Here is a 14,284-nt window from a genome sequence, read left to right on the forward strand (position 1 = left end):
TAATGTTGTCACTAATTGTTTTACATATCACTGTATCTTAAAATGTGCTGTGTTTAAATAATACATATTACTTTACCTGCTATATCTCATCAATGGCTTGCAACATATTCACTATTCAGACATTGTAGGTAAATCAGCTAAGGAATTACTTTTTTTTTTTTAAGTTTTTACTCAACAACCGGAGAAATAGTTTTTTTCTTCTAAACATTGCAGTATATCCAGTTCATGCTCCCTCCTGCAACAATGCTGGTGATGGAATTGTGATAACAGAAGCATTGTTGCAGGAGGCAGCGTGATCTGGATGCATCCCTAGAAAAAAAAAAACAATTCTCTAGAATATTGAGAAATCTATTGCCAGTTGATTTATGACTCATTTAAAAAAAGCCAGGAATATATTTAAAAATATATAATGCTGCGATACGGACAGCACAGGACACAGCAATGGTAACGGGATGTGTTTCTTGTAAACACTGCAGTGTGTTCTGTAACTCTTTCATTTCAATTGGAGAAGGCTGACTCAGTGATTAACCTGGTGGGTTTTATATGTGAAATGTGGGGGCAGTTTGTTTCGTGAAATAACACAGGGCTCTGTATAAGTAGCACATGACCCTGCCACAATTACACATAGTTGTAATTGTTTTTGTAATTTGGTAACATTATAAAACCCCACTATGCAGTAAGGATTGTGGGGGTGTAATTAAAATGTAATCACAGGGATAATCCCAAATTATGAGTTAATATATCAGGATCAATTTTGGTACCCTTGTAAACATAACCAAACTTGGTAACTCGTTATATTATGTGTCTCTAATTACTGTGCATTTACATAGTAGTTACATAGTAAATACACATGTAGTTACACATCATTACAATGTTAGTATGCATAGTTACAATGTAAATAACATGTACATATTTTTGCATGGTATATGCAAGTACACAACTGTATCAGAAAAGGATTAGGTTTAGATTTAGGGTTGGGGGGGTAGGGTTAGGATTAGGGCTATATCATGCAAAACAAAGTTACACATCAAGTACATTGTAACTATGCATAATAACATTGTAATTATGTGTAAGTACACATGTATTTACTAAGTAATTACTATGTAAATACACAGCAATAGAGACAATTCATGTAAAGTGTTACCCCAAAATGTACCACTTTCAATGACTTCTTTGAAAAATGAAAGAATTGATGTAGTAGTGACAACGTTAAAGTCCGAAAGTTGTGGCCAAAGTTGGCTCTTCCAGTCCTGGTCTTTGTTCCAACCGTGTTATAAGTTGTTAATTTAACCAGTCCATCCAAACTCTGAAGCAATTAATCATCTCATTTTACCTGTTAAACCTGGAGTGGAGTAGCCCTCCAGGACCGGGATTGGACACCCCTGGTTGAAACAAAGCATTTTAATGAGGCACCTAACAGAAGTTCAAGCATGTGGCTCTTGTTGGTAATTACCAGTCAAAATCTATTCATTTCCTCGGTAAGTAGATCCAGGTGCCTGAAACACTATACAGTCAGCACTCACATATCCAACCCTATAAAATGTTGACTTCAGTGACGGTTAAACGAATATCTTTTCAAAAATACATTTAAGAGATTTAAGAGATAAAGCATGTGCAGAAATGTATGGGATGAAATATGGTAAATAATTACCCATGGTACCCTTGTAAAAGGGATTGGTTAATGGTGGGTTGCACTTGAATGGAGTAAAAGCGAAAGGGCTAAATTCTATTGATAAATATTAGAATAACAAAAACAGACTGTAGTCACGTATGTCCTAAGCCCATATGGTATAAATACCGAGCATGGAGGCGACAGACAGAGAAGCCTCTAATACCTCCAGGATCATCGTGGATCAGTGTGAGGCTGTCTCTCCAAGGGTTCAGGTAATCTGATCAATTGCCTGTCTCTGTTAATACTAGCGGCACGTATTATATCTAAACAATAACGTTCAGTGTAGAATGCAATGTGGGGATTTGGAACTGATAAATGGTAAACATTGTTCAAATTTGAAACATGGTCTGGTCTCATCCTTATAGCGTAACAAAGTAGTTAATTCCATGTTTACCTGAATTCACAAACCTTACACTGGTGACTCTGAAACCTTACATATGTGAACTTCTCTGTAACTTCTCAAGTGCAGTGATGTCTTTTTTAGTTGTGAGGTGACCAAAACGTGACTCAGTATTCTAGTAGTTATTATGAGATAGTTATTATGTTTGGAGAGACGTGCTTCACATTGAGAGACAGTTATTATGTTTGGAGAGACGTACTTCACATTATGAGACAGTTATGTTTGGAGAGACGTACTTCAAATTGAGAGACAGTTATTATGTTTGGAGAGAGACGTGCTTCACATTGAGAGACAGTTATTATGTTTGGAGAGATGTACTTCACATTATGAGATAGTTATTATGTTTGGAGAGACGTGCTTCAAATTGAGAGACAGTTATTATGTTTGGAGAGACGTGCTTCACAAGTTTGGATGGAGCACTGATTTAACTCCTCAGAAAGGGCATGTCTTGTGTTTGCTGTGCAAATCTTTGTTTATAGCAACAAATTATGAGATCATGTCCACTCCAATCTGTCTAGTCTTGTGTCCGGGCCATTGCAAGCTCCTTACCCATAGGGTTGCCCCATAAAACAAACCTGGTTGTTTCGTTCATTCAAAGACCTGATCATTTTGTATTGAAGGTTTTCTTGAGCATTGGGCTTTCCCCATAATGAGTGCAGTTCCAAAAATGTAAACTGCATGGCTGTAGAAACAGTACATAGGGAACATAGACAGGGACCCACAGCAGGGTTAGAGTTCAGAACTCCGGGGGCTCCCAAGTGGTGCATCCAGTAAAAGCACTCGCGTAGTGCCCTATAGTCTGTACATCGTCGGTTCGAGTCCAGGCTATTCATTTGTCGACCGAGGACGGGAGCTCCCAGGGGGCAGCACACAATTGGCCGAGCGCTGCCCGGGGGGAGGGAGGGTTAGGTCGGCCAGGGTGTCCTCGGCTCACAGCGCACCAGTGACCCCTGTAGTCTGGCCGGGTGCCTGCAGGCTTGCCTGTAAGCTTCCCAGTGCTGCGTTGTCCTCTGACGCTGTAGCTCTGGGTGGCTGCATGGTAAGTCTGCAGTGTGAAAAAAAGCGGTCGGCTGATGGCACACCACTCCTGGGCACTATTAAATTGAGGAGAAAACAACAAAAAAACTAATTGGTGACTACTAAATTAAAAAAAAAAAAAACTCCAGAACTCCACTCGCCATGGAAAATGGACTCTTTTGAACTTTAGCTAAGTAAAACAAAAAATGTAATTAAACTGGGTTAAGAGCCAATTTTTTTTTGGGGGGGGGGGGGTTCTGTTAATCATTAAACAAGAGTACAATAACTTACTTAAGCTCTAAAAACATAAATCCCTAACGATGTATAAAAGTTTTTTTTTTTTTTTTTTTAAAGCGAAGACATTCAGCTATTCACAGATGAAACATGTTTGTGTTTATTTGCCTGTTTGTTTAAAATAAAGTTGAATTTTAAAATTAATATTTATGATAATTCATTGAAGGTAATTTTATTTATTTGATATACTTTATTTATCGTGTAAGTTGGGTGCTGGGGGAGATCATATTATCAGTAGTGCTGGCGGGTAATCTGAAAACACCAGAAATGAAAAACTCTGCTTTCTTAATTCATATAGATTTCAAGTATGGATAACAAAGAAAAAAATGCTTTAGCCCTGCTATATAAGGAAAAAGAAAATAAATACTAGGTGAGTGTGGGTTCATGACATATTAAAGAACAGGAAAAAGTACGGGGAGTATCACCCGCTTGTTCAAGAACTTCGATTTGACAAAGAGAGGGTTCAAACCTATTTCAGGTTAAATCCTTATTTCAGGTTAGATATTTAGAGTTGTTTATATTAGACATGTATAATATAAACTTTTCTTCCTCCATTTTAATTGTTAATTCGTTGTCTGCGAGCCCACTGTCTTCATCCGATTGGCTGCTGGTAATGTACGTCACAAAGCAGCGCGGCACACGTTGAATTATTTTTATCTCTTGCCCCTGCGCACTGCCTTCAGTGTGAATGACTTGATTGAAAACAATAGCTTTTACTTTTTATTGCCGCGCGTCGCGTTCGGTGTGAACGCCCCTTTAGGGTTCAGCATGCCACTCCCCAGACACACACACACACAGCAGGGTTAGGGTTCAGCACGCCACTCCCCAGACACACACACACAGCAGGGTTAGGGTTCAGCACGCCACTCCCCAGACACACACACAGCAGGGTTAGGGTTCAGCACCACTCCCCAGATACACACAGCAGGGTTAGGGTTCAGCACGCCTCTCCCCAGGCACACACACAGCAGGGTTAGGGTTCAGCACGCCACTCCCCAGGCACACACACAGCAGGGTTAGGGTTCAGCACTCCACTCCCCAGACACACACACAGCAGGGTTGGGGTTCAGCACGCCACTCCCCAGGCACACACACAGCAGGGTTAGGGTTCAGCACGCCACTCCCCAGGCACACACACAGCAGGGTTAGGGTTCAGCACGCCACTCCCCAGACACACACACAGCAGGGTTAGGGTTCAGCACGCCACTCCCCAGGCACACACACAGCAGGGTTAGGGTTCAGCACGCCACTCCCCAGGCACACACACAGCAGGGTTAGGGTTCAGCACGCCACTCCCCAGACACACACACAGCAGGGTTAGGGTTCAGCACGCCACTCCCCAGGCACACACACAGCAGGGTATCCTATGATATCCTATTATACACTCAACTGTTATTCATTTTCATAAAGTGCAACTGGGTTCACAAAACTACAAATTTAATTAATACAGAACATACATCTACAAAATGACATTAAAATGAGCTCTCTAACTTTTTTTCCCCTTTTTCTCTCTGATCTGACGTACTTGATTTATTGTTGTGTTCTATTAAATGTATCTCGTCTTGTTTCTCCTTAGCTTCTGAAACACACATCTCTTTTGCTACCTTTCAATCCCACCTGTCCATTGATCATGAAACACCATAAAAACTGTAATTTGCGTCATTAACATATAGGCTTCTCATTTAAATACTGAATCATTATTCCGCAACCTTTATGTAAATTTCACCCATTCCATATGTCAGAAAACAGAAAAGTTTTTCATTTGATCATGGAAACAATGTTCTGGATAAGAGTCGGGGTGAAACAAAAACAGAGACTGTCGGAAGACAGACCGCTGTTGCTTGAGAAGTTCATCTAAGAAAAAGGCAGAAGTAAACCAGAAGTATACCACAATAATGATATTACTTTATGAAAAACCACACTACCAGGGATAAAAAAATAAATAAAAAGTCTACTTTTATACTGTTTCTGCCTAAAAAATATTTTTTGGGAATATAGCATGTAATTAATCTACACAGAAACACAACAGAGAAGCTCACAGAACATTTTATTGTAAGATAAGTAATAAGTACAAAATAAATAAAAGAAACAGTGATATATGTTCTAGTCCAAGGCTATTATTGTAGCATGGCCAGGTCCTGTTGTAGGTGAGTACCCAGGGTCTGGAAAGTATGGGGATGATTTCAGAGAATACTATGGAGTTTACAATGGTCAAGTACATCATTAGTAGTAGTAGTGCCTGTTACATAATACATTTGAGGGGTATTTTAGCCCCTATTGTGTACTGTTTGACTTAGACCTTTTTGTATCATTTTTTTCATAGCACAGTTGTTTTTTTTAATACCATTTTTATAACATCATCCCTTTTTAGGATATCTTGAAACAAAACTCCCTCTACAGCAGTTACTGCATAATGTAATATTTCTTAATGCTTGTCATTTAAGGTTTAAATTTAGTGTTATATTACAGTACATGACTGAGTGATACATGCAGAGGGTACAAAGCTTTCAGTATTTTCAGCTTCCTTGTTTATGGTGAATTGGTTACAATTAATTAGTTATTTTTTAAGGCTTATTTTGTATTTATAAATGTATTGTGTACCGATATGTATACATTTTAAAAGAATGTATTCATTGGCACTCAAATTGTCTGCATTTTTAAATGTTTACACCCGGCTGTGCATATGAGTATCTGCACTTTTTTGTTGAGAATTTCACCCCTGTCTGTAACTAACTGATTCCCTTTCACTCTGGGCTTGTGAGTTGTGGCACAGCGGGAGTCTGGATGCTTGGATTTGAGTCGGGATTTGTGTGCGTTTGGTAGAGATTAGTTTCATAGCATATCTTCCCAAGGTGTTTCTTTGGAGCAAATGAGTGCCAGATGTCAGATAAATCAGTCTTAGAAGATTTACTTTGTAGTGCACTGTGGAAGGGTGGTGGGCAATTCACTGACACACACAGGAGACAGAAGGTTTTATTTGAAACACTGCACTGGTGCCCAGTTTTATTTAGGTAATTTTATTTTTATTATTTGTCGCCAGATGGCGCTGGTGTTGCAAATCCCCTTATACCAACGATGGTAAACAGGGGTTGCACTTGTATCCATTACCACGCAATGGTGCTCTGAAATAATAATGAAAACCAAAGGCGAAATAAAGAGAAAATAAAACACAGTAATAAAACTACAAAATAAAGGTGCTGCTTACACAGTGCCGCCACTGCCGCCTAGCCAGACAGTTCGGGTCTCCTACCTACGTTCAGCTGTTCCCTATACACTGAGGTGGCCAGAGTTCCCTGTATAACTACACACGTCCCAACAGGGGAAGTAATTATTTATTTTAATTCTTGGTTAAGGCGGGCTGTCTTCCTCAGCCATGCTTGCCTGTTTTGTTCTCTCTTCAACCGCTGACATTCCTGCCTGGTCTTTGTTTACACTGGTGTCTTCCGCCAGCGTCACGGGCGAGCAATCCCCCAAGGTCCGCCTCTCAGCCACTCAGAGAGGGAAAGCCAACACACCCTCTTCCCCACCTCTCTCTGTCATTGACATTACTGACAGGCGGATCTTACGAGGTTGCTGCCCTCTTCCTGCAGAACCACGCATGCGCTAGACAGTCAGCACAGACCTCCCCCTGTTACAGTCACTAAGGCGGGTTGCTCGACCCCTTGTCTCAGTGGCAATCCATTGTTTTCTGGTGGAAAGCCATTGAGGAAAATTCTAGAATGTCCCTGGCTTCCTGTTCCCATAGTCATCACATCCTGGTGATTGTTTAAGCTCTTATTCACAGCTAACATCCAAATGCTGCCCCTAGTGGATGGGTGACATATTTGTTCTCGGTGGCTGAGCAGGTTTCTCTGTGCTTTAACCCTTTGTGGAACCTGTCCGACATTATCAAAAAAGACTTCCTTTACAGGTCCATAGTAATTTTTTCTCTGAAAATAACAGAGAAAAGCTTTCAATGGCCGAGAGCAGCTGGAAAACAAACTGGAGGCGGATCTTGGCAAAACGCATTGTCCCTTCACCACAGACATAACTTTTTGAGATGTTATAATAATAAAATAATGACTTGGATAGCATTATTGAGGAGTTTGGTGATGAATCGAGTGAACAGATGATTTATCAGTATGTACGACTCAGAAGAGGTATGTGATAAATACAGCGAACATGTGGTGGGTCAAGGATGGAGATGCAGTACTGAGTGTTATATTAATAAGCCTGTTTTACTGTGAATAAAATTACTTTTAAACAGTGTGCAGAAAATAGATTGGACCAGATGTTAACCACAAAGGGTTAATATTCTTGTGTACTTTTTTGTAACAAAAGCACTCTAAACAATTGTTAGGATTATCGGAAGCAAAACAAAAGCGTCCATCCTTTTAGTTTTGTAAACCAATGAATGCGACCTTAGCTGGGAAAGATCTGCCAACATCCATCAAAAACTTGCATAGAAAAGGAGTCTTCACTCAGCTAAGGTAAACTAGCAATGGGAGGAGGAATGCGGTCAATCCCAGCTCATGGAAACGAGGTGCTAGAGGCAGCGTGTCCTTAAAGAGATCACTCTTATTCTTGTGTTGGTTGTATACTGATGGAGGACAGTTCCCAGTAACACGCAATCGTGTAGACACAAGAAGAGGTGGCTCTGTGCCAGCACACCTATCTGACTTGAGCTGTACAGCTAGCACACCTTCTGACTCCTCTCTAATCCCTCAGCAGACTTATTATTCATGGGATAGCAATTGTAAAACAGGTGTGACAAGGAACACAAAGGTGATCTGACAACATTCTATTTGTTTTTTGTGTTGTTTTGTTTGTTGGAACAAAAGAAAACTACAAGTGCAGATTTTATTTTGAAAATTATTCATCTACTGTATCTGGGATTTTAATCTTGTTAATGGCTCAATTGTGTGGGTTCACTGTAAAATATATAGAGAATACTGCACAGGGTAGTGTGTGATATGAGAATGTAACACACACCCAAGGGTGTGCATGAAATTCTCATTTATCACACATTACCCCGTGCTGTTTTTTTTTTTTTCTTTTTTTTTTATAATCTCTGGTGAGCAATTTCTTTCCTGCCAGAGTTCAAAAGTTCTGTGTTGCTTGTTGTGGGGGCTTACTCTACTTAGTGTATGAGTTATTAGCCAGAGAGGGAATTGCATGAATAATTTTATTTAAAATTGTAACAACTTTGATAACTTGAACAACATTTAGTTGAATTTTTCTTCTGTGCTGAGTGCCAGTTCTGTTTTGTTCAGGTTTCCGTGGCAACTGTTTTTTATGTTTACTAGTTTGTTCCGAGGGTGTTGTGTTTGCTAAAATTCTGTGTACCTTTTTGTGAGAAGTGGCTTACCCTCAGTCAGAATCAGATTGTATTAAACAGCTTCGTCTGGGGATGGGAGATTTTTCGGTTTGCCGATTATAGATGTGACTCGCTCATGGAAAATACAGTTCAGTCCGAAGATTGAATACAGAGATGTGAGGTAGTTTCAATGTTGCTGGTATTAATGAGTGTGTGTTTCCTGTCTCACACAGCCGTGTGATATGGGATATATCAACTGGATGAGCCCATTGAAAAAACTGCTCACCAGTTAATAATATTATATATATATATATATATATATATATATATATATATATATATATATATATATATATATATAATGTATATATCTATATATACATAGATAGATAGATAGATAGATAGATAGATAGATAGATTTTGTTCTTAATTTTTCATCTTTTTTGTACACTGTAGTTATACCTCCATTCAAACATACTTTTTGTGTGTAAAACTGTAATAGGTTTGTTGCCAGGTTACCTAGACACACCTAGCTACAGGTCAGTATACCCAAGTCTTAAAACTTTCTTATCAAGTGACTTCAAGAAGGTGCAGATTGTATTGCCCTTGTTTCCTCACTCAGACCCTTTACTTACTAAATATCTTGGTAGCCCTCAGTAGATATTAGGGATACCAAGAGCAGGTAGTGAGCAAGTAGTCGGAGTGAAGCTATCCAGCAACAAACTCCCCATCCCCAGCTGTGCTGCTTTCCTAGAAAAAAGAGAACATTTCAGAGGACCGTTTACTTGTGAGGTGTCTTGCTCATTCAAATTATTTAGCATATTTTTCAAAGAGGAGACGATGATCTATTCATGTGTTGTTTCCAAGTTTTTGTACTCTTATAAAGAGCCAGCTTCCCAGCGTTTCGGTGTGTTTAACATGCCTTTGTCAAGGGAAAGTGTGTTTGAAAACAAACAGTGGAGGTACTTCTAGGCTTTTGATGCCATGGTAACCACACTCGCTTATTTCTATTTAAATCTAATAATGTGTTTGTGGTGTCATTTACCACAGTCAGTGGTGTAACGATCTGCTATTCCTTTTTATTTAAATCTTCAGGCATCCTGGTATTAAGTATATGTATCCATTTATTTTCCTTTATTCTGTATGTACATTATCTCATTTAATTTCTTGTAAAACCACAAATTGTAGGTCTTTCATGTTATGTCCATTTTCTGTAGTGTTAAATTATTGATTCAATTAGTTTTGTTTGAGAGGTGATTCTGTATTATTTTCTATAATAATGTACCTGTTTCTCCTACATATTTAATTTTGTTACATATTTGTAACACACACATCATATACTAATATATATATATATATATATATATATATATATATATATATATATATATATATATATATATATAGTATGGACTGGAGAGGAGGGCTATAGTGGAACACTGTTGACCCAAGGGAAGGCTACTGTATATATTTTTTAAACAGCGTAATCGTAAATGTGTTGGGAGGTCTCTCTATTCAGCATTCCTTTTTTGTTGGCCTTTTTATTGCTGTTCTCCACAGGGTTCTGGAAGCAGATATGCTCTGAATGTAGACTTGCAACCCCTTTGATATCTTGTAGCTGGTATGTGCGGACTGTCACGCAGGTACACGCTAGCAGCTTGTTATAATCACATGGAATGAACGCTGTTTCGCCTCAGGCCAGCCATTTTCAGGATCAATACAGGCATTAGGAATTTTAATACAGATAGTTCCTACAAAGACATGCCTTTCCTAAGCTCTGTAATGTGGTTGGGAGTTACAAAACACTTCTCAGGAAATCATCTAAAGACCAGCTACTACAGCCTCTCCTCTGCTCACAGCATACCAATCTCCCCTACTGGGGGGAATCTCATTTAAAAGCACAGAAATCTGGTCTTTTTTTAAATGTTCCAAGTGTTTTAGATGCTGCTACTTCACCTGGTAGGCTATTCTGTGCATTTATAACTGTATAAAAAAGTGCTTCCTCCCTTCTGTTCTAAACTTACTTTCACTCAGCTTGCATTTATGCCCTCTTGTTCTTCTCTCTGTGCTAAGTTTGAAGTCGTGTCCTGGGTTAACTTTATCTAGACTATTTATGAATTTAAAGACTTCAATCAAGTCCTCTCTTTCCCTTAGTTTCTAGGCTTTCAGAAGAAAAATGAAGCTGACAATGATTCAGGGTAAATCGCTCAGAGAATGCAGCCCACAGTGTTTGTGAAGTCCGACAAGGGGTTTAGAGCAGCAGATTCTACACAGTAATAAAAGGAATGTGGTGGGATATACAATATAATCCAGCAGGAATGTTAGTAAGATCTTTTGCTATAGCTTCACAAACCAGCCCTAAGCTATGTTTCCTATTCTGACTACATGATTTCAAGAGGCGAGGCTCAGGGAGTGTTGGCTGTATAATATAACCAGCTGGATATAAGATATTCTTCGATTGTCTCATGGTTCAATGGTACATGGCTAGATTTACTGAGCTCCAGTGCAGCGTCTTTTTAATGTTAAGATTTTAATTCATACTATAAGCAGGGTGTTAGGGTGCTTCAACCTATACTTCAGTTAGATAGTATAACCTTTCCATACTGTCCGCTATGACCCAGAGTGGTGAAAATCAGTTGGTGTACTACACAGAACCCTATTTCAGTGGGGAGTAAACTTTGTATATGCCGCCCCCCTTTTTTAGCGTACAATTTGTCGCACCCCCTGCTGACCCCCACCCCGACACACATATCAAAATGTTAGAACTTCCCTTTATATTTTAACAGGTGTTTTTTTCCCCAGATTTTCATGTAAACCATATATTTTTTCTAGATTTAACCCCAAAAAGTCCAGGCTTAGCTAAATACATAAGCGTATCACAAATTCAACATTTAAAATAGGTCTATACATTTTATTTTTTATTTTTTTTACACTTGGCGAGTGAACATTTAGCTAACATTTCTAACTAATAAATCCATGAAAAAATACATGTAACTTAAATCATCTTTTTTTTGTTAACTTGGCAACTTGATTCAACATTTACCGAACAGATACATCTGAAAAACATTATCGTTCAGCAATTAAATCTAAAAAAATGAATCTGAAAAAATAAATCTGGGTTTTAACAAAAAAATATATTTTGCCAGCTAAATCTGAAGCTAAAATGCAAGATCCCGCGCCCGTTGACGCGTTTGATTTGGCATTATATGCTGCTGAACTGCGCTTACACTCTGACTTTTAAGAATGTGTTTAACATTTATGTATTTTACTAAATCTGGACTTTTTTTTGGTTAAATCCGGGAAAAAACAGCTGTTAAAACAAGTGCTTTTTTCACACTTGTTGCCCCACACATGGTAGCCGTTTTCGGCTCTGTTCACTGCAGTTTCACTCAGACTCACCACTTCAAACATAATTTCTCTGGTTGTACAAATCCTAGAGTGATCGTCAACGGCTCATTTGAAAAGTAAGAACTTAACATAGCTTATGTATTTATTTAAAATGTTCTATCCTTTAGTCAGTAGCGCCCCCCCCACTTTGCTTACCACTGCCCTATTAATAAAAAAAAATTATATATAGGTAAATCAGAATAATTAAACAGTACAGCAAATGTCAATGTGATGTAACCTCCGTCTGATACAAAGTATTGCAGATGGATGTATCACATGGTCTGTTTGCCTCTAGACAATTGGCTTTAGATTATATTATAGAAGTTTCCCAGAGTAGAAGCATAGCAAAGTGTAATAAAGCACAGTGAAAGAATAGTAAAGCATAGGCAAGCACTGTAAAGAATAGCAAGGTATGGTAAGCATATTAAAACAAACTATGGTAAACTAACCCTTATAAAAGTGTCCCATGGTAAAACACATTAGGGTCCTCCTTTTTATTTATATTCTATTTTTAAGAACAAGCATTTTATTTTCCAGTATTATCTACAGGAAAATGCAAAAAATTATAAAAATCCCAGAAGTTATACAGAAGACAGTAGAAAATCATTTTAAAAAGCAAACTTTTGAGATTTATGTCATCTCATGTATGTAGGATACTGCTTCAAAAAGATACGCAGTAACAGCAGTAGAATACCACCTTAGGAACAATATACTGCAGAACCCTTAAATCTACTGTGCTGTACTGTATATGAAAACATGTGTTACTGTACTTGAATGAATTCTCCCCTGCACAACAAAACAGCGACCGGTGAATGTTTCCAGTACGAAAAAAAATATTCAAAAACTTAGCTAACATGCCCTTATAAGTCAAGTGGATGTGGATTCTGATTAAATGTTTTGACATCAATCTGGGGTTCTGAATCTGGACATTGCTGGATCGAGGTGAAGGGGTTGCAGGTGAATAGAAGACAATCTAAGTAGTGAGAACACTGGCCAGCAATATCCCCCAGACGGGATGTTACAATACTGAGAAGTTGTCTAGAAGCTGTGATAAATCTAAAGAAGGTCAGACCACATTTAAAGGACAGATCGGATACCTGTCAGTACTTACTGTACGCTCAAGGCTTTTCTTTAGTTCATTTTTATTTTGGACTAATGGTAAACATCCGCATTGAATACCGGGTCAAATGATGTTACAGAAACAGTCTTTTACCCCTTAAGGGGATAACACTACTGCCGTTTTCTAACCCTTTCACGTAGCACAATGTATTATGAGCTTCACAAGAGAGGTCTATCCAGGTTTGTGCAAATTCAATTGGCTTTGAAATCCATCATTTCCAGACCACCTCGCATCCAGTGGTTTGTTCCTCCATCGGCACAGTTCAAGGGGGGTTGCTTTAGAAACGTTTGGTTAAATCTGGTGTGCATTTGATATCAGTCCCCCCCCCCCCCCAGTGTTTAGATCTAATGCCCCCGCCCCTCCCCCAAGTTACAAATTAGAACCAGTGATCCCCCCCTCCCCCTTAGCACCCAAATATGGCCCTATACCTGAAGCACAATAAATAAAATTATGCTGTCATCCTTTTTTTTTAAATGAAGAGAAAAATGCAGTAAATGTTCACTAAATGTTCAGTAAATGGAGCCATTCTCTTGTGTGTTGGACTGGTAGTGCTAACCCACATTTAACTGAGATGGGTCTGACTGTGAGCCAGCTTCAAACATGTGAGCACTGTAATTTGCAGCTGAATTCAAAATATGCTGCTATTGAGTAAACTGATGGTTGCACTCCTCTAATCCAACCAAATATCATATTTAAAAAAAAAAAAAGGTTTAAGTTTGATTTTCTCAAAAAGGATATGAACCCGCACTTACAGGACTGTACGACTCACCCTGCACACCATGCAACCGTGCCTTTACCAGGGGAGACCCTCAGGGATCTGCACCAACTTTAATGAGTGCCACACACGCACACTGTAGCAACCCATGCAAAGACATTTCATCTGCAAGATTACAACGAGACTCCATGAGGACAGATGGAGGAATGTGTTTTTTTAAACAGACCACATGTGTTTTTTATTAGGCCGGTTGCTGTTAGCAATATATTTAAGAGGAGACCTTTCACCATTGGCTCATTAGGAGACAAAGTAAAAATGCCAAGACCTCTTGTTCCAGTCCCTGAAAAGGGTTCATATTTAAAGATTATGGCCACTGTCCTTTT

This window comes from Acipenser ruthenus, chromosome 7, assembly GCF_902713425.1.
Source record: "Acipenser ruthenus chromosome 7, fAciRut3.2 maternal haplotype, whole genome shotgun sequence".
NCBI lineage: Eukaryota > Metazoa > Chordata > Actinopteri > Acipenseriformes > Acipenseridae > Acipenser > Acipenser ruthenus.